The sequence below is a fragment of the Haemaphysalis longicornis genome, unplaced genomic scaffold (assembly GCF_048455015.1).
Source record: "Haemaphysalis longicornis isolate Haplotype H1 unplaced genomic scaffold, Haemaphysalis longicornis Haplotype H1 scaffold_50, whole genome shotgun sequence".
In the NCBI taxonomy this organism is placed as follows: Eukaryota; Metazoa; Arthropoda; class Arachnida; order Ixodida; family Ixodidae; genus Haemaphysalis; species Haemaphysalis longicornis.
The window spans coordinates 1,036,356-1,063,158 of NW_027526386.1; the positions used below are offsets into that span (position 1 = coordinate 1,036,356).

A 26,803-nucleotide genomic window follows, 5' to 3' on the forward strand; every position below is an offset into this window, starting at 1 on the left:
ATGTCGGGAGCAAAGAAGGTCTCTGGCCCGACCCTGATAAGATTAGCGCAGTCATGAGCTTTCCACGCCCACAGCAACAGAAGACGCTCCGCAGCTTTCTTGGCCTGGCTTCCTACTTTCGACGTTTCGTGCGCAACTTCGCCACCCTCGCGTCTCCGCTAAACCAGCTTCTTCGTTCTGGCACGCCTTTTATATGGTCTGAGGACTGCGAGAAATCATATCAAGCCTTAAAAGAAGCGCTTACCTCTGACCCCGTCTTGACCCATTTCAACGACACCAAACCAACCTTACTACATACGGATGCAAGCGGGCACGGAATTGGTGCTGTTATTCTCCAGCGCGATAACCAATCTAGAGAGCGTGTTGTGGCCTATGCCAGTCGCACTCTCAGTTCCGCAGAGAAGAACTACACCATTACTGAACAAGAATGCCTGGCTGTCGTCTGGTCAGTACAGAAATTCCGTCCCTACTTATACGGCCGCCACTTCACCGCAGCGACCAATGATTACGCCTTGTGCTGGTTATCGACGCTGAAGAACCTTTCTGGCCGGCTCGGACGGTGGATTTTGTGATTACAGGAGCACGACTACTCTGTACAGTACAAATCAGGCAAGAAACACCTTGATGCAGATGCCTTGTAACGATGCCCCCTCGGGTCGACATCAAACACCACTGGCGATGTTTCCTCCGCTGCACGAGCTACATCCTTGGCTCCCATCGACCCTGCGCCATCCGTTGGGTGCTCCGAGTTGGTGTCTTTTCAGCAGGCGGACTCGCACTGCCGAACCATAACTGACCGACTGTCTGGGGTGGCGCAGCCTCCTAACAGCCGATTACGACGCCAGCTTGCAAAGTACACGCTCCGCAACGGTGTGCTCTGCCGCGTCAATAATCACCCTGCTGGAAAAAAATGGGTGCCTGTAGCTCCTCGGGCTTTCCAGCCAAAGCTTTTAGAAGCCTTTCACGATGACCCAGCTTCTGGCCACCTCGGCTTTCAAAAAACGTTTGATAGGATCCGAGCTCGCTTCTTCTGGCCTGATATGTCAAGGTGCGTCGCTAAGTATGTAAGCTCCTGTGCATTGTGTCAGCATCGCAAACGCCCTACAATGGCATCCGCTGGACTTCTACAACCCATTCCCTGTCCGGCGGAACCTTTTGATTTGGTGGGTATTGATCTATACGGCCCTTTACCATCCACCTCATCCGGCTACCGTTGGATCGTGACCGCGGTTGACCATTTGACGCGTTATGCAGAGACGGCCCCTGTTCGCTCTGGCTGCTCCCAAGAGTCGCCAAATTTATCTTGCATAACGTGATCTTACGCCATGGCGCCCCCTAGGTTCTACTAAGTGACCGTGGAAAAACATTTCTTTCAAGCGTCATTGCGGACCTGCTTCGTGCATCGAATACCATCCACAAAATGACGTCCTCATACCACACCCAAACAAACGTCCTCACGGAACGCTTCCATCGTACACTTTCGGATATGATCTCCATGTATATCGGACCAAGCCATACTAACTGGGACGCCATCCTTCCATTTGTAACGTTTGCGTATAATACGGCAGGCCAACGAACAACTGGCTACGCTCCGTTTTTCCTTGTTTATGGCCGTGATCCCCCCTTCGTCATAGACACGTGTCTGTTCTCGGCACCTGCGACGGGATTTGTCCCCGGGTCTGACAAATTCATCTCTCGCCTTCACCACTGCCGCCGTATTGCCCGTGAAAACACGCAAGCCTGCCAGCAGGACCGCAAGCTCCAGTACGACGCCTCTCACCGGTGTATCCAGTTCCACCCAGGGGACCAGGTTCTACTGTTGACTCCTGTTCGTGTGCCTGGCCTATGCGAAAAGTTTCTTCGGCGATTCATCGGCCCTTATACTGTTCTGGAGCAGACGTCGCCAGTCAACTATCGGGTCACCCCTCTGTCTCCCAGCACGGAGCGTCGCTGTCGGGGAACCGAAACTGTGCTTGTCTCCCGTCTCAAAAAGTTCTACTCTCGCACTTCCTAAATGCCAGCGGCCGGGCGGCCGCCTTCCTCGAGGGGGGGCAATTAGTGTAAGCACTGTAGTTATCCGCGGCACAATATTTCTCTGATTTCAATCTTATGTGTAATCATCATCACCTGTCATCCTTTTCAGTAATGCTTCATCTTCGTCACCTGTACATGATCAGTATCATCCCTGAGGCTAGGGCTGCTTGGCTGCGCGTTCGCCAAATAAACGGCGTCTGTCTCCTCTGCTCTATCAGTGAGCGACGTCTCCTTGAAGGCCTCTTACAATATATATAAGGGTTCGCAGGCAAGAAAACCTCGGAAAGCAAAGGGGAGGTTGTGGTGGGTCATAGAAAGAGATGAAGAATTTTTTGAGTCGAAAAGAAAGTGGTGAAAAAATGCCGGCCGGGTGGAATCCGAACCCACGACCTCCAGATCACCAGTCTGGAGCGATAACCACTACGCTACCGGCGGGGCTGTTTCCCGACCGCTTTCTCGGGTATTTATGTTTAGGTTCGTGGTTCGAAGGGCCTAACCACACCCCTTTGCCTCCTTTGGTGTTGTAGTCTGCCGACCTATCTTTCGGTATTTCCTCAACGAGCCCCTCATTTCCTTACTATATTATTTGGCGAAAGCCTAGCGAGGGTCTCGGTTCTGGCAGCCTTGATGCTTAGGTAGCTTAAGAGGGCTTCCCGCCAGTTACCCGCTCATGATAGGCTGTAGACGTTCGAGTCCCGCTCTGGGGGTTGAAAAGAAGATCTCCTTCTCCCCGTGTAGTCAGAGTGGCGCTGGCTACCACCCTCAAGCGTCAGATACACTTCTAATGAATATAAATACCCCAGAAAGTGAAGGAGAACACAGTCGCCCAGATAGCCGATTTGGTAAGGCATTCGAGAACCAATCGAAAGGTGTGGATTCGGTCCCCACTCTGGGCGCGTGTTTTTCTTTCTTTCTTTCTTCCGTGTATTTAAAAAAAAGTTAACTTCATTAACCGTAGAAAAAACAAGAGCCTAACCACACCCCTATGCCTCCTTTGCTCTTGTAGTCTGCCGACCTATCTTTCTGTATTTTCTCGACGAGCCCCTCATTTCCTTACTATATTATTTGGCGAAAGCTTAGTGAGGGCCTCGGTTGTGGCAGCCGTGATGCCAAGGTAGCATAAGAGGGCTTCCCGCCAGTTACCCGCTCATGATAGGCTGTAGACGTTCGAGTCACGCCCCGCCGGTTGAAAAGAAGGTCCCCTTCTCCCCGTGTAGTCAGAGTGGCGCTGGCTACCACCCTCAAGCGTCAGATACACTTCTAGTAAATATAAATACCCCAGAAAGTAAAGCAGAACCCAGCCGCCTAGATAGCCGAATTGGTAAGGCATCCGAGATGCAATCGAAAGGCGTGGGTTCGGTCCCCACTCTGGGCACGTGTTTTTCTTTCTTTCTTTCTTCCGTATATTTAAAAAAATGTGAACTTCTTAACCGTAGAAAAAAGAAGAGCCTAACCACACCCCTATGCCTCCTTTGGTGTTGTAGTCTGCCGACCTATCTTTCGATTTTTTATTTTAAATATTTATTTTATTCTAACCTTTATTTTTATTTTCAATGTCCTTCTCGTGTGTCTCTGTCTCTACTAACCTTGATTTTTCACGATCTGTGTGAGTTTTTGATTCCAGTATATATATATATATATATATATATATATATATATATATATATATATATATATATATATATATATATATATATATATATATATATATATATATATATATACATATATATATATACAGAAAGAAATGCGGGCAGTCTACAACGCCAAAGAAGGCATAGGGGAATGGTTGGACTATATTTTTTTTCCGTTAGTGAAATTATATATATATTTTTCTCATAATAATTGAAGCGAGAAAGAAGGAAAGAAAAACACGCGCCCAGAGTGGGGACCGAACCCACGCCTTTCGTTTAGATCTCGAACGCCTTACCAATTCGGCTCTCTGGGCGACTGTGTTCTGCTTCACTTTCTGGGGTATTTATATTTATTACAACTGTATCTGACGCTTGAGGGTGGTAGCCAGCGCCACTCAGACTACACGGGGAGAAGGGGACCTTCTTTTCAACCCCCGGGGCGTGACGCGAACGTCTACAGCCTGTCATAAGTGGGTAACTGGCGTGAAACCCTCTTATGCTACCTTGGCATCAAGGCTGCCACAACCGAGGCCCTCGCTAAGCTTTCGCAGGATAATATGGTTAGGAAATGAGGGGCTCGTTAGGAAATACAGAAAGAAATGCGGGCAGTCTACAACGCCAAAGAAGGCATAGGGGAATGGTTGGACTATATTTTTTTTCCGTTAGTGAAATTATATATATATTTTTCTCATAATAATTGAAGCGAGAAAGAAGGAAAGAAAAACACGCGCCCAGAGTGGGGACCGAACCCACGCCTTTCGTTTAGATCTCGAACGCCTTACCAATTCGGCTCTCTGGGCGACTGTGTTCTGCTTCACTTTCTGGGGTATTTATATTTATTACAACTGTATCTGACGCTTGAGGGTGGTAGCCAGCGCCACTCAGACTACACGGGGAGAAGGGGACCTTCTTTTCAACCCCCGGGGCGTGACGCGAACGTCTACAGCCTGTCATAAGTGGGTAACTGGCGTGAAACCCTCTTATGCTACCTTGGCATCAAGGCTGCCACAACCGAGGCCCTCGCTAAGCTTTCGCAGGATAATATGGTTAGGAAATGAGGGGCTCGTTAGGAAATACAGAAAGAAATGCGGGCAGTCTACAACGCCAAAGAAGGCATAGGGGAATGGTTGGACTATATTTTTTTTCTACCGTTAGTGAAATTATATTTATATTTTTTTCATATTGTTTGAAGCGAGAAAGAAAGAAAGAAAAACACGCGCCCAGAGTGGGGACCGAACCCACGCCTTTCGATTAGATCTCGAATGCCTTACCAATTCGGCTATCTGGGCGACTGTGTTCTGCTTCACTTTCTGGGGTATTTATATTTATTACAACTGTATCTGACGCTTGAGGGTGGTAGCCAGCGCCACTCAGACTACACGGGGAGAAGGGGACCTTCTTTTCAACCCCCGGGGCGTGACGCGAACGTCTACAGCCTGTCATAAGTGGGTAACTGGCGTGAAACCCTCTTATGCTACCTTGGCATCAAGGCTGCCACAACCGAGGCCCTCGCTAAGCTTTCGCAGGATAATATGGTTAGGAAATGAGGGGCTCGTTAGGAAATACAGAAAGAAATGCGGGCAGTCTACAACGCCAAAGAAGGCATAGGGGAATGGTTGGACTATATTTTTTTTCTACCGTTAGTGAAATTATATATATATTTTTTTCATATTGTTTGAAGCGAGAAAGAAAGAAAGAAAAACACGCGCCCAGAGTGGGGACCGAACCCACGCCTTTCGATTAGATCTCGAATGCCTTACCAATTCGGCTATCTGGGCGACTGTGTTCTGCTTCACTTTCTGGGGTATTTATATTTACTACAACTGTATCTGAAGCTTGAGGGTGGTAGCCAGCGCCACTCAGACTACACGGGAAGAAGAGGACCTTCTTTTCAACCCCCGTGGCGTGACGCGAACGTCTACAGCCTGTCATAAGTGGGTAACTGGCGGGAAACTCTCTTATGCTACCTTGGCATCAAGGCTGCCACAACCGAGGCCCTCGCTAAGCTTTCGCAGGAGAATGTGGTTAGGAAATGAGGGGCTCGTTAGGAAATACAGAAAGAAATGCGGGCAGTCTACAACGCCAAAGAAGGCATAGGGGAATGGTTGGACTATATTTTTTTTTCTACCGTTAGTGACATTATATATATATTTTTTTCATATTAATTGAAGCGTGAAAGAAAGAAAAATACGCGCCCAGAGTGGGGACCGAACCCAGGCCTTTCGATTAGATCTCGAATGCCTTACCAATTCGGCTATCTGGGCGACTGTGTTCTGCTTCACTTTCTGGGGTATTTATATTTACTACAACTGTATCTGAAGCTTGAGGGTGGAAGCCAGCGCCACTCAGACTACACGGGAAGAAGACGACCTTCTTTTCAACCCCCGGGGCGTGACGCGAACGTCTACAGCCTGTCATAAGTGGGTAACTGGCGGGAAACTCTCTTATGCTACCTTGGCATCAAGGCTGCCACAACCGAGGCCCTCGCTAAGCTTTCGCAGGAGAATGTGGTTAGGAAATGAGGGGCTCGTTAGGAAATACAGAAAGAAATGCGGGCAGTCTACAACGCCAAAGAAGGCATAGGGAAATGGTTGGACTATATTTTTTTTTCTACCGTTAGTGACATTATATATATATTTTTTTCATATTAATTGAAGCGTGAAAGAAAGAAAAATACGCGCCCAGAGTGGGGACCGAACCCAGGCCTTTCGATTAGATCTCGAATGCCTTACCAATTCGGCTATCTTGGCGACTGTGTTCTGCTTCACTTTCTGGGGTATTTATATTTACTACAACTGTATCTGACGCTTGAGGGTGGTAGTCAGCGCCACTCAGACTACACGTGAAGAAGAGGACCTTCTTTCCAACCCACGGGGCGTGACGCGAACGTCTACAGCCTGTCATAAGTGGGTAACTGGCGGGAAACCCTCTTATGCTACCTTGGCATCAAGGCTGCCACAACCGAGGCCCTCCCTAAGCTTTCGCAGGATAATATGGTTAGGAAATGAGGGGCTCGTTAGGAAATACAGAAAGAAATGCGGGCAGTCTACAACGCCAAATAAGGCATAGGGGAATGGTTGGACTATATTTTTTTTTCTACCGTTAGTGAAATTATATATATAATTTTTTCATATTAATTGAAGCGAGAAAGAAAGAAAGAAAAACATGCGCCCAGAGTGGGGACCGAACCCACGCCTTTCGATTAGATCTCGAATGCCTTACCAATTCGGCTATCTGGGCGACTATGTTCTGCTTCACTTTCTGGGGTATTTATATTTACTACAACTGTATCTGACGCTTGAGGGTGGTAGCCAGCGCGACTCAGACTACACGGGGAGAAGGGGACCTTCTTTTCAACCCCCGGGGCGTGACGCGAACGTCTACAGCGTGTCATAAGAGGGTAACTGGCGGGAAACCCTCTTATGCTACTTTGGCATCAAGGCTGCCACAACCGAGGCTCTCGCTAAGCTTTCGCAGGATAATATGGTTAGGAAATGAGGGGCTCGTTAGGAAATACAGAAAGAAATGCGGGCAGTCTACAACGCCAAAGAAGGCATAGGGGAATGGTTGGACTATATTTTTTTTTCTACCGTTAGTGAAATTATATATATATTTTTTTCATATTAATTGAAGCGAGAAAGAAAGAAAGAAAAACACGCGCCCAGAGTGGGGACCGAACCCACGCCTTTCGATTAGATCTCGAATGCTTTACCATTTCGGATATCTGTGCGACTGTGTTCTGCTTCACTTTCTGGGGTATTTATATTTACTACAACTGTATCTGACGCTTGAGGGTGTTAGCCAGCGCCACTCAGACTACACGGGGATAAGAGGACCTTCTTTTCAACCCCCGGGGCATGACGCGAACGTGTACGGCCTGTCATAAGTGGGTAACGGCGGGAAACCCTCTTATGCTACCTTGGCATCAAGGCTGCCACAACCGAGGCCCTCGCTAAGCTTTCGCAGGATAATATGGTTAGGAAATGAGGGGCTCGTTAGGAAACAGAAAGAAATGGGGCAGTCTACAACGCCAAAGAAGGCATAGGGGAATGGTTGGACTATATATTTTTTCTACCGTTAGTGAAATTATATATATATTTTTTTCATATTAATTGAAGCGTGAAAGAAAGAAAAATACGAGCCCAGAGTGGGACCGAACCCAGGCCTTTCGATTAGATCTCGAATGCCTTACCAATTCGGCTATCAGGGCGACTCTGTTCTGCTTCACTTTCTGGGGTATTTATATTTACTACAACTGTATCTGACGCTTGAGGGTGGTAGCCAGCGCCACTCAGAATACACGGGGAGAAGGGGACCTTCTTTTCAACCCCCGGGGCGTGACGCGAACGTCTACAGCCTGTCATAAGTGGGTAACTGGCGGGAAACCCTCTTATGCTACCTTGGCATCAAGGCTGCCACAACCGAGGCCCTCGCTAAGCTTTCGCAGGATAATATGGTTAAGAAATGAGGGGCTCGTTAGGAAATACAGAAAGAAATGCGGGCAGTCTACAATGCCAAATAAGGCATAGGGGAATGGTTGGACTATATTTTTTTTTTCTACCGTTAGTGAAATTATATATATATTTTTTTCATATTAATTGAAGCGAGAAAGAAAGAAAGAAAAACATGCGCCCAGAGTGGGGACCGAACCCACGCCTTTCGATTAGATCTCGAATGCCTCACCAATTCGGCTATCTGGGCGACTGTGTTCTGCTTCACTTTCTGGGGTATTTATATTTACTACAACTGTATCTGACGCTTGAGGGTGGTAGCCAGCGCGACTCGGACTACACGGGGAGAAGGGGACCTTCTTTTCAACCCCCGGGGCATGACGGGAACGTCTACAGCCTGTCAGAAGTGGGTAACTTGCGGGAAACCCTCTTATGCTACCTTGGCATCAAGGCTGCCACAACCGAGGCCCTCGCTAAGCTTTCGCAGGATAATATGGTTAGGAAATGAGGGGCTCGTTAGGAAACAGAAAGAAATGGGGCAGTCTACAACGCCAAAGAAGGCATAGGGGAATGGTTGGACTATATATTTTTTTCTAACGTTAGTCAAATTATATATATATATTTTTCATATTAATTGAAGCGAGAAAGAAAGAAAGAAAAACACGCGCCCAGAGTGGGATACCGAACCCACGCCTTTCGTTTAGATCTCGAACGCCTTACCAATTCGGCTATCTGGGCGACTGTGTTCTGCTTCACTTTCTGGGGTATTTATATTTACTACAACTGTATCTGACGCTTGAGGGTGGTAGCCAGCGCCACTCAGACTACACGGGGAGAAGGGGACCTTCTTTTCAACCCCCGGGGCGTGACGCGAATGTCTACAGCCTGTCATAAGTGGGTAACTGGTGGGAAACCCTCTTATGCTACCTTGGCATCAAGGCTGCCACAACCGAGGCCCTCGCTAAGCTTTCGCAGGATAATATGGTTAGGAAATGAGGGGCTCGTTAGGAAATACAGAAAGAAATGCGGGCAGTCTACAACGCCAAAGAAGGCATAGGGGAATGGTTGGACTATATTTTTTTTTCTACCGATAGTGAAATTATATATATATTTTTTTCATATTGTTTGAAGCGAGAAAGAAAGAAAGAAAAACACGCGCCCAGAGTGGGGACCGAACCCACGCCTTTCGATTAGATCTCGAATGCCTTACCAATTCGGCTATCTGGGCGACTATGTTCTGCTTCACTTTCTGGGGTATTTATATTTACTACAACTGTATCTGAAGCTTGAGGGTGGTAGCCAGCGCCACTCAGACTACACGGGAAGAAGAGGACCTTCTTTTCAACCCCCGTGGCGTGACGCGAACATCTACAGCCTGTCATAAGTGGGTAACTGGCGGGAAACTCTCTTATGCTACCTTGGCATCAAGGCTGCCACAACCGAGGCCCTCGCTAAGCTTTCGCAGGAGAATGTGGTTAGGAAATGAGGGGCTCGTTAGGAAATACAGAAAGAAATGCGGGCAGTCTACAACGCCAAAGAAGGCATAGGGGAATGGTTGGACTATATTTTTTTTTCTACCGTTAGTGACATTATATATATATATTTTTAATATTAATTGAAGCGTGAAAGAAAGAAAAATACGCGCCCAGAGTGGGGACCGAACCCAGGCCTTTTGATTAGATCTCGAATGCCTTACCAATTCGGCTATCTGGGCGACTGTGTTCTGCTTCACTTTCTGGGGTATTTATATTTACTACAACTGTATCTGACGCTTGAGGGTGGTAGTCAGTGCCACTCAGACTACACGGGAAGAAGAAGACCTTCTTTCCAACCCCCGGGGCGTGACGCGAACGTCTACAGCCTGTCATAAGTGGGTAACTGGCGGGAAACCCTCTTATGCTACCTTGGCATCAAGGCTGCCACAACCGAGGCCCTCCCTAAGCTTTCGCAGGATAATATGGTTAGGAAATGAGAGGCTCGTTAGGAAATACAGAAAGAAATGCGGGCAGTCTACAACGCCAAATAAGGCATAGGGGAATGGTTGGACTATATTTTTTTTTCTACCGTTAGTGAAATTATATATATAATTTTTTCATATTAATTGAAGCGAGAAAAAAAGAAAGAAAAACATGCGCCCAGAGTGGGGACCGAACCCACGCCTTTCGATTAGATCTCGAATGCCTTACCAATTCGGCTATCTGGGCGACTGTGTTCTGCTTCACTTTCTGGGGTATTTATATTTACTACAACTGTATCTGACGCTTGAGGGTGGTAGCCAGCGCCACTCAGACTACACGGGGAGAAGGGGACCTTCTTTTCAACCCCCGGGGCGTGACGCGAATGTCTACAGCCTGTCATAAGTGGGTAACTGGCGGGAAACCCTCTTACGCTACCTTGGCATCAAGGCTGCCACAACCGAGGCCCTCGCTAAGCTTTCGCAGGATAATATGGTTTGGAAATGAGGGGCTCGTTAGGAAATACAGAAAGAAATGCGGGCAGTCTACAACGCCAAAGAAGGCATAGGGGAATGGTTGGACTATATTTTTTTCTACCGTTAGTGAAATTATATATATATATTTTTCATATTAATTGAAGCGAGAAAGAAAGAAAGAAAAACACGCGCCCAGAGTGGGATACCGAACCCACGCCTTTCGTTTAGATCTCGAACGCCTTACCAATTCGGCTATCTGGGCGACTGTGTTCTGCTTCACTTTCTGGGGTATTTATATTTACTACAACTGTATCTGACGCTTGAGGGTGGTAGCCAGCGCCACTCAGACTACACGGGGAGAAGGGGACCTTCTTTTCAACCCCCGGGGCGTGACGCGAATGTCTACAGCCTGTCATAAGTGGGTAACTGGCGGGAAACCCTCTTATGCTACCTTGGCATCAAGGCTGCCACAACCGAGGCCCTCGCTAAGCTTTCGCAGGATAATATGGTTAGGAAATGAGGGGCTCGTTAGGAAATACAGAAAGAAATGCGGGCAGTCTACAACGCCAAAGAAGGCATAGGGGAATGGTTGGACTATATTTTTTTTCTACCGTTAGTGAAATTATATATATATTTTTTTCATATTGTTTGAAGCGAGAAAGAAAGAAAGAAAAACACGCGCCCAGAGTGGGGACCGAACCCACGCCTTTCGATTAGATCTCGAATGCCTTACCAATTCGGCTATCTGGGCGACTGTGTTCTGCTTCACTTTCTGGGGTATTTATATTTACTACAACTGTATCTGAAGCTTGAGGGTGGTAGCCAGCGCCACTCAGACTACACGGGAAGAAGAGGACCTTCTTTTCAACCCCCGTGGCGTGACGCGAACATCTACAGCCTGTCATAAGTGGGTAACTGGCGGGAAACTCTCTTATGCTACCTTGGCATCAAGGCTGCCACAACCGAGGCCCTCGCTAAGCTTTCGCAGGAGAATGTGGTTAGGAAATGAGGGGCTCGTTAGGAAATACAGAAAGAAATGCGGGCAGTCTACAACGCCAAAGAAGGCATAGGGGAATGGTTGGACTATATTTTTTTTTCTACCGTTAGTGACATTATATATATATTTTTTTCATATTAATTGAAGCGTGAAAGAAAGAAAAATACGCGCCCAGAGTGGGGACCGAACCCAGGCCTTTCGATTAGATCTCGAATGCCTTACCAATTCGGCTATCTGGGCGACTGTGTTCTGCTTCACTTTCTGGGGTATTTATATTTACTACAACTGTATCTGACGCTTGAGGGTGGTAGTCAGCGCCACTCAGACTACACGGGAAGAAGAGGTCCTTCTTTCCAACCCCCAGGGCGTGACGCGAACGTCTACAGCCTGTCATAAGTGGGTAACTGGCGGGAAACCCTCTTATGCTACCTTGGCATCAAGGCTGCCACAACCGAGGCCCTCCCTAAGCTTTCGCAGGATAATATGGTTAGAAAATGAGGGGCTCGTTAGGAAATACAGAAAGAAATGCGGGCAGTCTACAACGCCAAATAAGGCATAGGGGAATGGTTGGACTATTTTTTTTTTCTACCGTTAGTGAAATTATATATATAATTTTTTCATATTAATTGAAGCGAGAAAGAAAGAAAGAAAAACATGCGCCCAGAGTGGGGACCGAACCCACGCCTTTCGATTAGATCTCGAATGCCTTACCAATTCGGCTATCTGGGCGACTGTGTTCTGCTTCACTTTCTGGGGTATTTATATTTACTACAACTGTATCTGACGCTTGAGGGTGGTAGCCAGCGTGACTCAGACTACACGGGGAGAAGGGGACCTTCTTTTCAAACCCCGGGGCATGACGCGAACGTCTACAGCCTGTCATAAGAGGGTAACTGGCGGGAAACCCTCTTATGCTACCTTGGCATCAAGGCTGCCACAACCGAGGCCCTCGCTAAGCTTTCGCAGGATAATATGGTTAGGAAATGAGGGGCTCGTTAGGAAATACAGAAAGAAATGCGGGCAGTCTACAACGCCAAAGAAGGCATAGGGGAATGGTTGGACTATATTTTTTTTTTCTACCGTTAGTGAAATTATATATATTTTTTTTCATATTAATTGAAGCGAGAAAGAAAGAAAGAAAAACACGCGCCCAGAGTGGGGACTGAACCCACGCCTTTCGATTAGATCTCGAATGCTTTACCAATTCGGATATCTGTGCGACTGTGTTCTGCTTCACTTTCTGGGGTATTTATATTTACTACAACTGTATCTGACGCTTGAGGGTGGTAGCCAGCGCCACTCAGACTACACGGGGATAAGAGGACCTTCTTTTCAACCCCCGGGGCATGACGCGAACGTGTACGGCCTGTCATAAGTGGGTAACGGCGGGAAACCCTCTTATGCTACCTTGGCATCAAGGCTGCCACAACCGAGGCCCTCGCTAAGCTTTCGCAGGATAATATGGTTAGGAAATGAGGGGCTCGTTAGGAAACAGAAAGAAATGGGGCAGTCTACAACGCCAAAGAAGGCATAGGGGAATGGTTGGACTATATATTTTTTCTACCGTTAGTGAAATTATATATATATTTTTTTCATATTAATTGAAGCGTGAAAGAAAGAAAAACACGCGCCCAGAGTGGGGACCGAACCCACGCCTTTCGATTAGATCTCGAATGCTTTACCAATTCGGATATCTGTGCGACTGTGTTCTGCTTCACTTTCTGGGGTATATAATTACTACAACTGTATCTGACGCTTGAGGGTGGTAGCCAGCGCCAGTCAGACTACACGGGGATTAGAGGACCTTCTTTTCAACCCCCGGGGCATGACGGGAACGTCTACAGCCTGTCATAAGTGGGTAACTTGCGGGAAACCCTCTTATGCTACCTTGGCATCAAGGCTGCCACAACCGAGGCCCTCGCTAAGCTTTCGCAGGATAATATGGTTAGGAAATGAGGGGCTCGTTAGGAAACAGAAAGAAATGGGGCAGTCTACAATGCCAAAGAAGGCATAGGGGAATGGTTGGACTCTATATTTTTTTCTAACGTTAGTCAAATTATATATATTTTTTTTTCATATAATTTGAAGCGAGAAAGAAAGAAAGAAAAACAGGCGCCCAGAGTGGGGACCGAACCAACGCCTTTCGATTAGATCTCGAATGCCTTACCAATTCGGCTATCTGGGCGACTGTGTTCTGCTTCACTTTCTGGGGTATTTATATTTACTACAACTGTATCTGACGCTTGAGGGTGGTAGCCAGCGCCACTCAGACTACACGGGGAGAAGGGGACCTTCTTTTCAACCCCCGGGGCGTGACGCGAGTGTCTACAGCCTGTCATAAGTGGGTAACTGGCGGGAAACCCTCTTACGCTACCTTGGCATCAAGGCTGCCACAACCGAGGCCCTCGCTAAGCTTTCGCAGGATAATATGGTTTGGAAATGAGGGGCTCGTTAGGAAATACAGAAAGAAATGCGGGCAGTCTACAACGCCAAAGAAGACATAGGGGAATGGTTGGACTATATTTTTTTTCTACCGTTAGTGAAATTATATATATATATTTTTCATATTAATTGAACCGAGAAAGAAAGAAAGAAAAACACGCGCCCAGAGTGGGATACCGAACCCACGCCTTTCGTTTAGATCTCGAACGCCTTACCAATTCGGCTATCTGGGCGACTGTGTTCTGCTTCACTTTCTGGGGTATTTATATTTACTACAACTGTATCTGACGCTTGAGTATCGAGTCAATCGCTTCAATTAATATGAAAAAAATATATATATAATTTCACTAACGGTAGAAAAAAAATGTAGTCCAACCATTCCCCTATGCCTTCTTTGGCGTTGTAGACTGCCCGCATTTCTTTCTGTATTTCCTAACGAGCCCCTCATTTCCTAACCATATCCTGCGAAAGCTTAGCGAGGGCTTCGGTTGTAGCAGCCTTGATGCCAAGGTAGCATAAGAGGGTTTCCCGCCAGTTACCCACTTATGACAGGCTGTAGACATTCGCGTCACGCCCCGGGGGTTGAAAAGAAGGTCCCCTTCTCCCCGTGTAGTCTGAGTGGCGCTGGCTACCACCCTCAAGCGTCAGATACAGTTGTAGTAAATATAAATACCCCAGAAAGTGAAGCAGAACACAGTCGCCCAGATGGCCGAATTGGTAAGGCATTCGAGATCTAATCGAAAGGCGTGGGTTCGGTCCCCACTCTGCGCGCGTGTTTTTCTTTCTTTCTTTCTCGCTTCAATTAATATGAAAAAATATATATATATTTCACTAACGCGGGAAAAAAAAATATAGTCCAACCATTCCCCTATGCCTTCTTTGGCGTTGTAGACTGCCCGCATTTCTTTCTGTATTTCCTAACGAGCCCCTCATTTCCTAACCATATTATCATGCGAAAGCTTAGCGAGGGCCTCGGTTGTGGCAGCCTTGACGCCAAGGTAGCATAAGAGGGTTGCCCGCCAGTTACCCACTTATTACAGGCTGTAGACGTTCGCGTCACGCCCCGGAGGTTGAAAAGAAGGTCCCCTTCTCCCCGTGTAGTCTGAGTGGCGCTGGCTACCACCCTCAAGCATCAGATACAGTTGTAGTAAATATAAATACCCCAGAAAGTGAAGCAGAACACAGGTGCCCAGATAGCCGAATTGGTAAGGCATTCGAGATCTAATCGAAAGGCGTGGGTTCGGTCCCCACTCTGGGCGCGTGTTTTTCTTTATTTCTTTCTCGCTTCAATTAATATGAAAAAAATATATATATAATTACACTCACTGTAGAAAAAAAAATATAGTCCAACCATTCCCCTATGCCTTCTTTGGCGTTGTAGACTGCCCGCATTTCTTTCTGTATTTCCTAACGAGCCCCGCATTTCCTAACCATATTATCCTGCGAAAGCTTAGCGAGGGCCTCGGTTGTGGCAGCCTTGATGCCAAGGTAGCATAAGAGGGTTTCCCGCCAGTTACCGACTTATGACATGCTGTAGACGTTCGCGTCACGCCCCGGGGGTTGAAAAGAAGGTTCCCTTCTCCCCGTGTAGTCCGAGTCGCGCTGGCTACCACCCTCAAGCGTCAGATACAGTTGTAGTAAATATAAATACCCCAGAAAGTGAAGCAGAACACAGTCGCCCAGATAGCCGAATTGGTAAGGCATTCGAGATCTAATCGAAAGGCGTGGGTTCGGTCCCCACTCTGGGCGCGTGTTTTTCTTTCTTTCTTTCTCGCTTCAATTAATATGAAAATATATATATATAATTACACTAACGGTAGAAAAAAAAATATAGTCCAACCATTCCCCTATGCCTTCTTTGGCGTTGTAGACTGCCCGCATTTCTTTCTGTATTTCCTAACGAACCCCTCATTTCCTAACTATATATATATATTTATATAAATATGTTTATATATATATATCTTTATATATATATTTATATATTTATATTTATATATATATAAATCTAGATAAACATCAAACTCACAAAGGGTGCAGAAATAGTATAAGTAAAGAGTCGGATACACAACAAGAACAATAACAAACAAGGTTTACTTACGTAGCGGCAACGGGACTTGCCTTCATCAGAGTACAGTTACATGATTTTGCTGTCACAAACATTTGGAACGCATTTCTTATATAGCTTTGCAGAAAACTGTGAGAAGGAGCGGAAAATGTTTCGGAAACGGCAGGTATGCATGCAGTGGGGTTACGCCTATTTTGTCACAATAACAACAACAAAAAAAGGAGAGCGAGAGAGAGAAAGGGGTCGTTTAAACAAAGCAGCGTTCAAGGTTGCACCATGAGGGGGCATTGTATGCGGCGTGGGCTGCAAGTTCAGACTCTGCAGGAAAATGGACACTCGTGGTTTCAAAAGAAAGGGAAGAGTATACAATAAGGTATTCAGTGGCTGGGGAGACTGGTTGGGGCGGAAGCGACGATGGGTGTGCCCCCCGGGGATGAAGAGAATAGATAGGGGGCCCAAAAGAGCATTTCACAGAAGCTAGCAACTGAACCGGAAATAGGTAGGGTCTATGGATCACAAAGGGCTAAACATGCTTAAGTGGTGGTGGAACGAAGCCTCCTTCCCATTGACAAATGGTATTGTTGAGCCGCACTAGGCTTATAAAGCTGCTGTATTTGGAGAGTTTCGGCGAATTCTTATGGGAAACTCAAGGGTAGGATTAATGAAGATAGGTATAAAATTATGATGCCGCCAATTTTATTCGAGGGATAAGCACGTAAATTTTCCCTAACTTTCATTATTCCCAAGTGTCGCTGACCCAAACTTATAAATCAGATAAGATTCCCGAACCTCGCGGTCATGGTGCGTTTTGAAGGCGGATTCCAAAATCGTTGCTTGAAGATGTTCAAATGCATGCCCGCGACTGTTCACATGTCTTGACAGGGGCAAATAAGGGCAGCTTTTTGAATGAGAGCAGAGATTATTGAACCGTATTCGGAAGGCCTTTTCAGTTGGGCCGATATATTGTTGCCTACAAACAGTGCACAATAGAAGGTATACGACATTAGCGGAGTCACAGTTAAAGTTACCTTTTATATTTAAGTAGTACTCTGAAGCCGTGCTGGTGGCGCTCTGTGTAGTGATCATGTGTGGGCATACTTTACATCGGCGTTTATTAGAGGTCATGCAGCCAGTAGTTTCCGGTCGGTTGATACGAGAGTTAGTAAGAAAGTCGCCTAAATTCTTATTACGCCGGTAGACAACGCGTGGTGGTTCGGGGAATATGCTTTTTAAGCGGCCACTTTGCATTAGGATATCATGATGTTTTTTAAGTATGGTTGACACTCTTGCAGCGGAGGATGAGGGGGTTGAAACTTAGTTCGCAGGTTACCGTTCGGGGCTTTTTTCTTACAGATTTCGCTACGCTCTAATTGGTTGTCTCGCACAATAGCGTCCTCGATAACTTTTTCCGAATATTTTTTTAATTTTTATTCAGGAGGACGGTCTTGAGAGCTCGACAGTTTCCCTGCACGGGGCACCTTGAGAATTCATGGTGACGGTACTGGAGATACCGCGGACCCCGACCCCCCCCAACATAAGCTGTGACCTACCATGGTGATGTGTTTTAAGTTGAAGGGTAGAAACCTCAAACGGTGGCCGTCGGAGCCCAGGTCAAGCTCCGGCGGATGGGCTCCCTGTCTGTTTACCAGGGAGGGAGCTCCGGGACCTCTCTCGGTACCAGGGTAATCCAAACGAAGGAAGTACCCCCGTCCCCTGCTTTTTCCTATGCCATATGGTAAATCGAAAAACCCCCTCCAAACCTCATCGGACCCTGCAAAAGGTCCGCACGAAAGAATCTTTTCCATCTCTTCCTGCCATCAACTCCTCGAAACCCGACAACTACCCATGTTTTTTGATAGTTGAATCTGTTGACAAATCCAAGCCTCTTTCTTCACAATCTGTATTCCTTGTATCGAAGTTTCTTGAAGCCATCCTTGGCAAGCGGTACAGTGCTAAAAGACTAAGAACCGGTGAGGTCTTAGTTGAGGGGAACATGCAGCAGCAAGCCACAACTCTCATCAGCCAAACCCGTATGGCAGACCTTGATATCAGAGTCACACCCCACGGCAGCCTCAACAGCTCCCAGGGTGTGATATCTGAGTCACATCTCCTAACGGAGACAGAGACTGATCTGCTCGAAGGCCTAAAAGACCAAGGCGTGGCAGCAGTAAGGCGCATCCTCATACGGAGAGACAACAAAGAAATGGCCATCAAACATCTGATTCTGACTTTCGACCGCTGCACACTGCCCGAGCATGTCAACGCAGGTTTCATCCATTGTTCTGTCCGGCCGTACATCCCGAACCCGCGGCGCTGTTTCAAGTGCCACAGGTTCGGGCATGGTACCAACTCCTGTCGCGGCAGAACGACATGTGCCAAATGTGCCCAGCATGATCATCTCTCCGACAACTGCACTGCAACCAACAACCTGCCCGAATTGCCAGTGTCCACACACAGCATACTCTCGCGCTTGTGAAAAGTTTGAACTTGAGAAGAAAATCATTAACGTTAAGGTAACCGAAAACATCACCTTCCCAGAGGCGCGAAAGAGGTTCGCCTCTTTCCAACTGGGGAGGTACGCCGACGCAGCTCGCCGGGGGGCAGAGCGGCATCTTGTTTCGGCAGGGACCCAGTACAGAGAGTCGGACTTGGTCCCGCCTCCGCCACCCCTGGGCTGCCTCTTGCAACCCAACCAGCCTCTGCACCGCTCGCTCACCCAGCAGCGGCTGTGGTGGCAACAACGTCTTTTGGGGATGCCGCTGCATCCACTGCTTCCTCTCCACCGGCCCAAAGCACCCGCAAGGGCACGGAGATGGAGACGAAGGCAGTCGCAGCGACCCCCTCCCCCGTCTCACTGCCTGTGCCATCTGTCGTGCTCCCCACGCCTTCGGCACTGGCAGCGCAGGCAATGAACACCCGAAAGGGTACGACGTCAAGGGGGTCCAGTCCGCTGGGCACCCCCTTGCCTTCAGGTGACGACATGCACGTCGATCCCTTCCGGCTTTCTTCGCAGCGGAAGGAACGGGCTTCGACGTCCAGGTCAGTAGAGAGGGCCAGAAAACCCCTTCCGAGAGTCCAATCCCCGAAAGACCCTACATAAATAGTCACTCTCCAGTAGCTCCGAACACATCATAATGGGAAGAGAAAACATAATACAATGGAACTGCAGATGCCTTCTGAATAATCTTGACGATGTATACGAAGTACTGCATGCTTATCAGCCAAGTGTAATGTGTGTTCAGGAAACACATTTGAATTCTAAAAACACAAATTTCTGGAACAGTTACTTGATATACAGAAAGAACAGGGATGGCTGCACGCACTATTCTGGCGGTGTGGCCATAATTGCCCGGAAATCCTTAGCCTGCCACCCTGTCACACTAAACACTGTCCTTGAGGCTGTAGCAATTCGAACAATATTATTTAATAGGTTGATAACGGTATGCTTCATATATATTCCTCCTGACGTTGCACTTTCGAGCTCTCACTTCGAGGCGTTGGTTGACCTGCTGCCTGAACCATACATCTTAATAGGCGACCTGAATGCTCACTATTCTCTATGGGGCTCTTCTCGTACGAATGCCTGGGGTCGCCTGATAAAGAGGTTTCTTACATCCTCTGGAGCATGCCTTTTCAACAATAAACAGCCTACATATCATAACATAGGACACAACACATACTCTTGTCTTGACTTGGCTATTGGCTCCGCTGTTCTCTTTCCTCTTCTCGAGTGGAGTGTGGGAACTGACCTATATGGCAGTGACCACTTCCCCACCTCACTTACATATATAGGTAAAGGCCCGAGCAGTTCATCTCCCCATAATAGGTTCAATGAAGCACGAGCTAACTGGAATACATTTACAGAGACATCCAAACTACACCACACATCCCTAGGACACCTACACGTTGAAGAAGCTACCCAACTCCTCACAGCGCACATCCTCGCCGCCGCCGAAAAGTCCATTCCTCACGCCTCTGGTGCCCCGCGCAACCAGCGGAGGCCGTGGTGGAATGAGGTCTGTAGGCGGGCGCGAGAGGCCCAGAATAAGGCGTGGGGTATCCTTCGTCGGTACCCCACGTCGGGAAACCTCCCCTTGTTCAAACGGGCCAAAGCATTAGGAAAACGTGTGCTCCGTGAGGCAAAACGAGAGAGTTGGCGTACATTCAGCGTACAACTCCTACACAGACACATGGAAAGTATGGACACGAATACGCAAACTCAAGGGACAACAAACACACCGCCTGCCTCGGGTCAGCACTACAGGGGACACACTCGAATACCAGGCTGACACAGTTGCACAACACTTCCAACACGTTTCTAGTTCAGCACACTACACAAACACTTTCATGAAACACAAACAAATGGCCGAAAAGAAGCCTATACTAGATAACAATAGGTCAACAAATTCCTATAACTCAGAGTTTTCACTGTATGAGCTGAGGGCTGCTTTGAGCACGTTTAAACTCTCAGCTCCAGGCCCAGACAACATAACATACACAATGATACAACACCTGCACGCAGACACTCTTCTAACACTCTTACGCCTATATAGCAAGATATGGCTTTCGGGGCACATTCCAAACTCTTGGAAGGAGGCTATAGTTGTAGCTTTCCTGACGGAGGGAAAGGACCCGTAATCCCCCTCAAGTTACCGTCCTATTGCCCTGACGAGCTGCCTTTGCAAGCTTTACGAGAAGATGATAAATCGCAGGCTCGTGTACTTCCTTGAGTACAACGATCTTCTCGAGAGCAGACAGGCAGGCTTCAGTGTGGGGCGATCGACGAACGATCAACTGGTAGCTCTTGACTCGTACATCAAGGATGCCTTCGCGCATAAGCAGTATTGTTTAACTGTGTTTTTCGACCTTGAGAAGGCATACGACACCGCTTGGCGTTATGGGATCCTTAGTAACCTGAAGTCATTCCGTGTTTCGGGTAACATGTTGAATGCTCTTGTCAGTTACTTGTCAGACAGAACGTTCTGAGTAAGAGTCAGTGGTGCACTCTCAAAGGTTCACGTGCAGGAAAATGGCGTGCCACAAGGTGGCGTGTTGAGCTGCACTCTCTTCATAGTAAAAATGAACTCTCTTGGTAAGACACTGCCACCTACAATCTCTTATTCCATGTATGTAGATGACGTCCAGATATCCTATAAATCATGCAATATGTCAATCTGTGAACGTCAAGTCGAGCTTGGCGTAAAAAAACTTGCCGGCTGGGCAGACAAGAATGGTTTTAAATTGAATCCTGTAAAAAGCTCCTGCGTTGTGTTCTCCAGGAATCGCGAGGTCCATCTGGCCCCAGACATTCATCTTAATGGTGTGTCGCTTCCTGTGATCAAGGAGCACAAGTTCTTACGTGTTGTGTTTGACCACAAACTCACATTCATTCGCCACATCAAGGAACTTAAAAATAAATGTCTCAAAACAATAATTATACTTAAGGTTCTCTCCCACCAATCCTATGGTTCCGACAAATAACTCCTGCTTCGCTTGTATACTGCTTTGGTTGGGTCTCGTTTACACTATGGCAGTGTGGTGTATGGGTCGGCGACTAAGACAGCCTTGCGAATTCTTGACCCCGTGCTACACTTGGGCCTTCGCCTTGCTTCGGGTGCTTTTCGCACTAGCCCTGCCGACAGTCTTTATGTCGAGTGTGATAAGTGGAGCCTTGAGAACCAAGGAACGTACATGGACTTGATTTATGCTTTTAAAACTTCGTCGCTGAATAATCATGCTTTTTATCCTGTCTTTAACGGTACATCAACATCTCTGCTCTTTGTAAATCGCCCATCCGTTCCTCTGCCCTTTTAACTTAGAGTGAGAGAGCGAGCGTCGGATCTCAGTGCTTCGTTTTTAGATGTGTACAGGTCATCCTTTTCTAACAGTTTACCGCCTTGGCGACTTCGCCCTGTGTCGTGCGACCTTTCTTTTATGAGACTTGACAAAAATCGTGTACCACGAGCTGCAATACTGCAGCACTTTCTGTCTTTGCAGTTTAAATACACATGTGCAGAATTTTATAGTGACGCTTCTAAGACCTCCACAATGGTGCCATGCGATGCTCATGGTCCAAATTTCAATGCAGCCAGAACCATGAGCGTGCACACAACAATTTCTTCAGCAGAAGCGTGTGGACGTTTACTGATTGTACGACACATTCTTGAAAATCAAATTCCCATTTCCATCATCTATGCAGATTCTTTGACTGTTGTTCGCGCACTGTCATCGCACAAGCCCCCCCCAAAACAACATAGTTAATCTTGTATTCAACACTATCATGTCCGTGTATGGACAAAAGCATGAGCTGGTCCTCTGCTGGGTCCCAGGGCACGCAGGGATCACTGGGAACGAGTTGGCAGACGAGAGCCGCTGCTGCTACACTCAAGAACACGGTAGACATTACAACGATACTCTACACAAACCTCAAGCCACACATAAGACAACACCTGCGCAGAACATGGCAAACACACTGGGACGAACAGACAGACAACCAACTACATGTAATAAAGCCACACTTGGGACGGTACACAGCAGCCTCACACAACAGACACATGGAAGTCGCCTTGGGTAGGCTGCGGATAGGGCACACCCATGCGACGCACTCGTATCTGCTGATGGGATCTTCTAGACCCCAATGCAGCAGGCGCGGAGAGGCCCTATCCGTAGTGCACATACTAATGACATGCAAGGCACTTCACACAACACGACACAAACACTTCAGAGAACTCTACAGACAGCATATTCCCCTACATCCACCGTTGTTTGTAGATGACGATGCCATGGTTTCTGTGAAACGTGTGTTTGAGTATTTGTCTGACGTTCAGTTTTTAAACCTCATCTCCTATCAGGCATAATCAAATCTGGCCACATACACCAGCCATCACCATTTTATTTAACGGATTTTACTTTGTTCGGTTGACTTTTTTTTTACCTACCCTTGTGTGGTAATCATCAATAACCTCTTCTCTGGCGCTCTTTGCCCTCGTCGGTCTTGCGCCATTAAACACTAACCATCATCATTAGTTCTCGACAGTTTGAGTCAAAGTCGCCTTTGTTTGAGCAAATCCTCCTAAATCGGGGGTTTGGCTGTAAGGTATTACTGTCTTGCAGTGTCTGACATGGCTACTTTGGAAGTGCAAATACTGCCGCGTGTCTGTCGGTTTTCTATACAGTTTAGTTTGAAGCCGACCTTGGGAGGTAGCAACGGTCACGTCCAGAAAGTTTACACTGTGTTCCGAATAGGAATGAGCAAGGGAAATACTAGGATGGGCTAGGTTAAATGCCTCTATGAAGGTGCGGATCTCCGCGTCACCGTGTTGCAAGATCGTGAATATGTCATCAATATACTTTTTATAGTACATTGCCTTTACATTTTTGGTGTCAAGAAAGTTTGATTCGAGGTGAGCCAAAGATATTGGCGTAGTTAGGTCCGATTCGAGTTCCCATTGACGTTGCAGTGACTTGCACGTGAAGAACTCCGTCGATCTCAAAATTGTTAAGTTCAAGAATACGCCTAAGGAAGGTTGGAGAGCAGAAGAATCGAAAGGTTTGTGGCACGATGACTGCTAATACGCCAGGGATACAGCGGCGATGCCATCTTCATGGGGGATGTTAGTATACAGTGACGCATCATTGAGGGTGACTACAAGGCAGTTATCAGGAATTTCAATTTTTGAGATGTCTAAGAGAAAGTCATTGGTATCCCTAATGAAGGAGGGAAAGCTGGCCGGAATGTCGCAAATGAGATTATCCACATAGCGCAAGCTGTTACCGGTACCAGTGCCAATGCCAGAAAAAATGGGTGGCCATGGTTGTTCACCTTGTGAATCTTTGGGAGAAAATAGAATTTACCGGCTACTGGGCTTAAGGGGATCAGGGAACGAGCCGTGGTTTCATTCATATTTTTATTTTTAACAAGCTCAGCAAGTTTATCATTGACAATTTGCTTATAGTCTTAGTGGGATTATTGGGTAGTGCTTTATAGAACGCCGATACGGATAGTCGCTTACTGGCCTCGATAACATAGTCGGTTTTGTCAAGGATTACAATTGCACCTCCCTTGTCGGCAGGTTTAATAATTATGTCGGAACAGCTTGCGAGTTCCTCTAGGGCTTTCTTTTCGTTGGTAGTCATGTTGTGGTGGAAAGAAATTTGTGTTTGGTACGCTTTTCGCACATCGCGTTGGACAGCTTTGATGTACCTGTTGAGGCAATTATCACGCTGCATGGGAGGGGTCCAGTGCTTATAGCTAGGTAGGGTTCTGCGGGCTTCTTCAGTCGGGGGGTGATCGTAGAAGTATTCTTGTAGCCTCATGTTTCTGGCGGAGTTATCTAAGTCCTTAAAAAGTTGAAATTAATCAAAACCATCAGTAGCCGGGCAAAAGTTTAGCCCCTATGACAATACGTTCATCTGAGCTGGGGAGATGCTTGTACTTGAAAGGTTCATTACATTCCCGGTAAGAGTTTCTTTTGTGATGGCAGACGAGGAAAACTTATTAGTACAGGGGTTTAACTGAACTGGTTGGGGTGCAGTAGTCGAAGCATTTATTACAGTCGTAGTGAAATTATCGGTCGTAGTGTCAGAGTGGGGCAATTACTAGTGCCGGAGTTGTTAAGTTCTTAGGCATGTGGCCAGTGTTAGAAATCTTATCTCGGGTAAATTTTCGAGCTTTTGTTCGGGATATGGCGGAAGCCGTCTTGGATTCGTAGTTGCTTAAAAGGTTCAACTTTCTTTTGCGTAGTTCCTAAGTAGTTCCTCTTTCGGAGAGAATGGGCCGTAGTTTTGTAGTGATTGGGGATTATTTCAGTTGATCATGAAAATGCTTTTTCGAGTACCTGTTTCCACATATTCATGTTGGACGCGGAGAGTTCGGTAGTAGCAGGTTTTATTCTAATCCTAGGACACCTGGGAGCGACCGCGGCAGTCAAATACTGTGCAAGAGCGGAAACGTGCAATTCGGAACGTATGGGCTTTTCGGTTATTTTTCTTAACTTTGAAAACTGTCTTGAAACGGGGAAGGAGGCCGCTTTACCAGTTTTTTTTTTGTTGTAGTCAGTTGCTGCTATGATGATTCTTTCGAAGGTTGTAAGTGCATGTGGCACAGAGGGCTGGATTTTACACCCCGGAAGGTCCGGCGGACGCGCTGCAGTTGGTTTTCGTGGGCTCGGCGGTCGCTTAAGATGCGGAGGTTGGGCGTGGCATGCTGTTGCTGTGGTCCTGGTCGGGGCCTTCGTAGTGTCGCTGCGAACGTTCCCTCTGGGCGTTGTGGCCGCTGCAGGTTTGCCAGTTGGGAGCGGCATGCCGCTGGCGCGACGCTCGTCTGTGGATTATGGGGTGGGGTGCTGGCGCTCGCCCGGGGCGCCGTGGTTGCGGTGGTGCTGGGGGGCGGTGGCGGTGGGCTGCTGGCATGACACTGCTCCGGGGTCCTTACGCTGGATAGAATTGCAGGCAGTGGTGGAAAGTCGCTGTGATTTGGCAAGATATTCGGAGCTGCAACTGGGTTGGCGGTGCAAGCGAAGTCGCGCCAGCCCAGAGGATTGCAGCGCTGTTGCATAAAGCAGAGTGCACGAATGTGGCCAGCCAGCAAGGCCACACACTCGAAGCTAGGGTTTAAGCCATCAGCAGCGAGTACTCGGCAGGCTGGAAGCTTCTCAAAGCCATGATCGACGAAGCGGACAAAGCGTGAGGGGCGGTGAAATTCTTAGAGAAGAATATTGTTATGTGGCGGCAGAAGGAATGAGGCGAACCATGGAGGATGACGACGCGACCTATTTACATTACGAGATGATCTATTTACATTATTTACAAGGCAACTGCTGCAGAGCATTCGCCCAGTCTGCACGCCCCACACACAGCTCTTCTTCGTCGTCTCCTCGGGACAATATACACACACACACACACACACACAGATAAATATATAGATATATATATATATATATATATATATATATATATATATATATATATATATATATATATATATATATATATATATATATATATATATATATATATATATATATATATTGTAGTGCGAAAGACGAGCAAGTGGCTCGCAGCCACCATGCGAGCACTAACGAACAACTGATTTGCTACGCGGCCACAACAGTCAGCATTGTCCTTGTGATTGGCGTATGCCCGCTCAAGGGGATTGACCACCTGGTTTGTACAGACGACGACGAGGCAACGAGGTCAGCCACCGCAGCGGCATCGTCATCGGCATGGAGCTCGTGAAGTGCTCGAGACATTCTGCCGGCTGGGCCGCCGATCCGTTTGCCACTTCTGAGTGCCCCTCCTTCCTTCCGCTGTCAAGGCAATAAACCCGCCTTACAATATATATATATATATATATATATATATATATATATATATATATATATATATATATATATATATATATATATATATATATATATATATATATATATATATTATACATAGTGACTTCATAACAAAGCTACAACTCTTGTAACCCAGCAAGGTACCTGTTTCGTCTTCCCTCTGAAAGAAATTTTAGGCAGCGTGTTTTTGCTACTCCACTGACTACTGTCATTTGTTGAATATGGGCGCTGATATAGATGCACAGATTATTTGTCGGTGCTACCGTTTCGAATTGTTTTTCTTTGAAGATATCCACTTTTGCTACAACATATCTTCTTCAAGTAATGCTTTCCCAACCTCCTTTGTAAGTGTTTGTGTATTACACTAATTACCCAGTGCAATGCTTGTGTTGTTTGTTCGAGTCGG

General features: G+C 47.0%; 1 long non-coding RNA gene and 1 other non-coding gene across 2 annotated transcripts in view; both read left to right on the forward strand.

The window, feature by feature from the left end:
• The window catches only part of LOC144140824 (uncharacterized), a 161,312-nt gene that overhangs the window by 23,164 nt on the left and 111,345 nt on the right, over positions 1-26,803 (forward strand). The gene's annotated exons all lie outside the window — the stretch shown is intronic.
• On the forward strand, positions 3,338-3,409 carry Trnaa-ugc (transfer RNA alanine (anticodon UGC)). The gene has a single exon. It is a non-coding gene; the product is annotated as a tRNA-Ala (tRNA).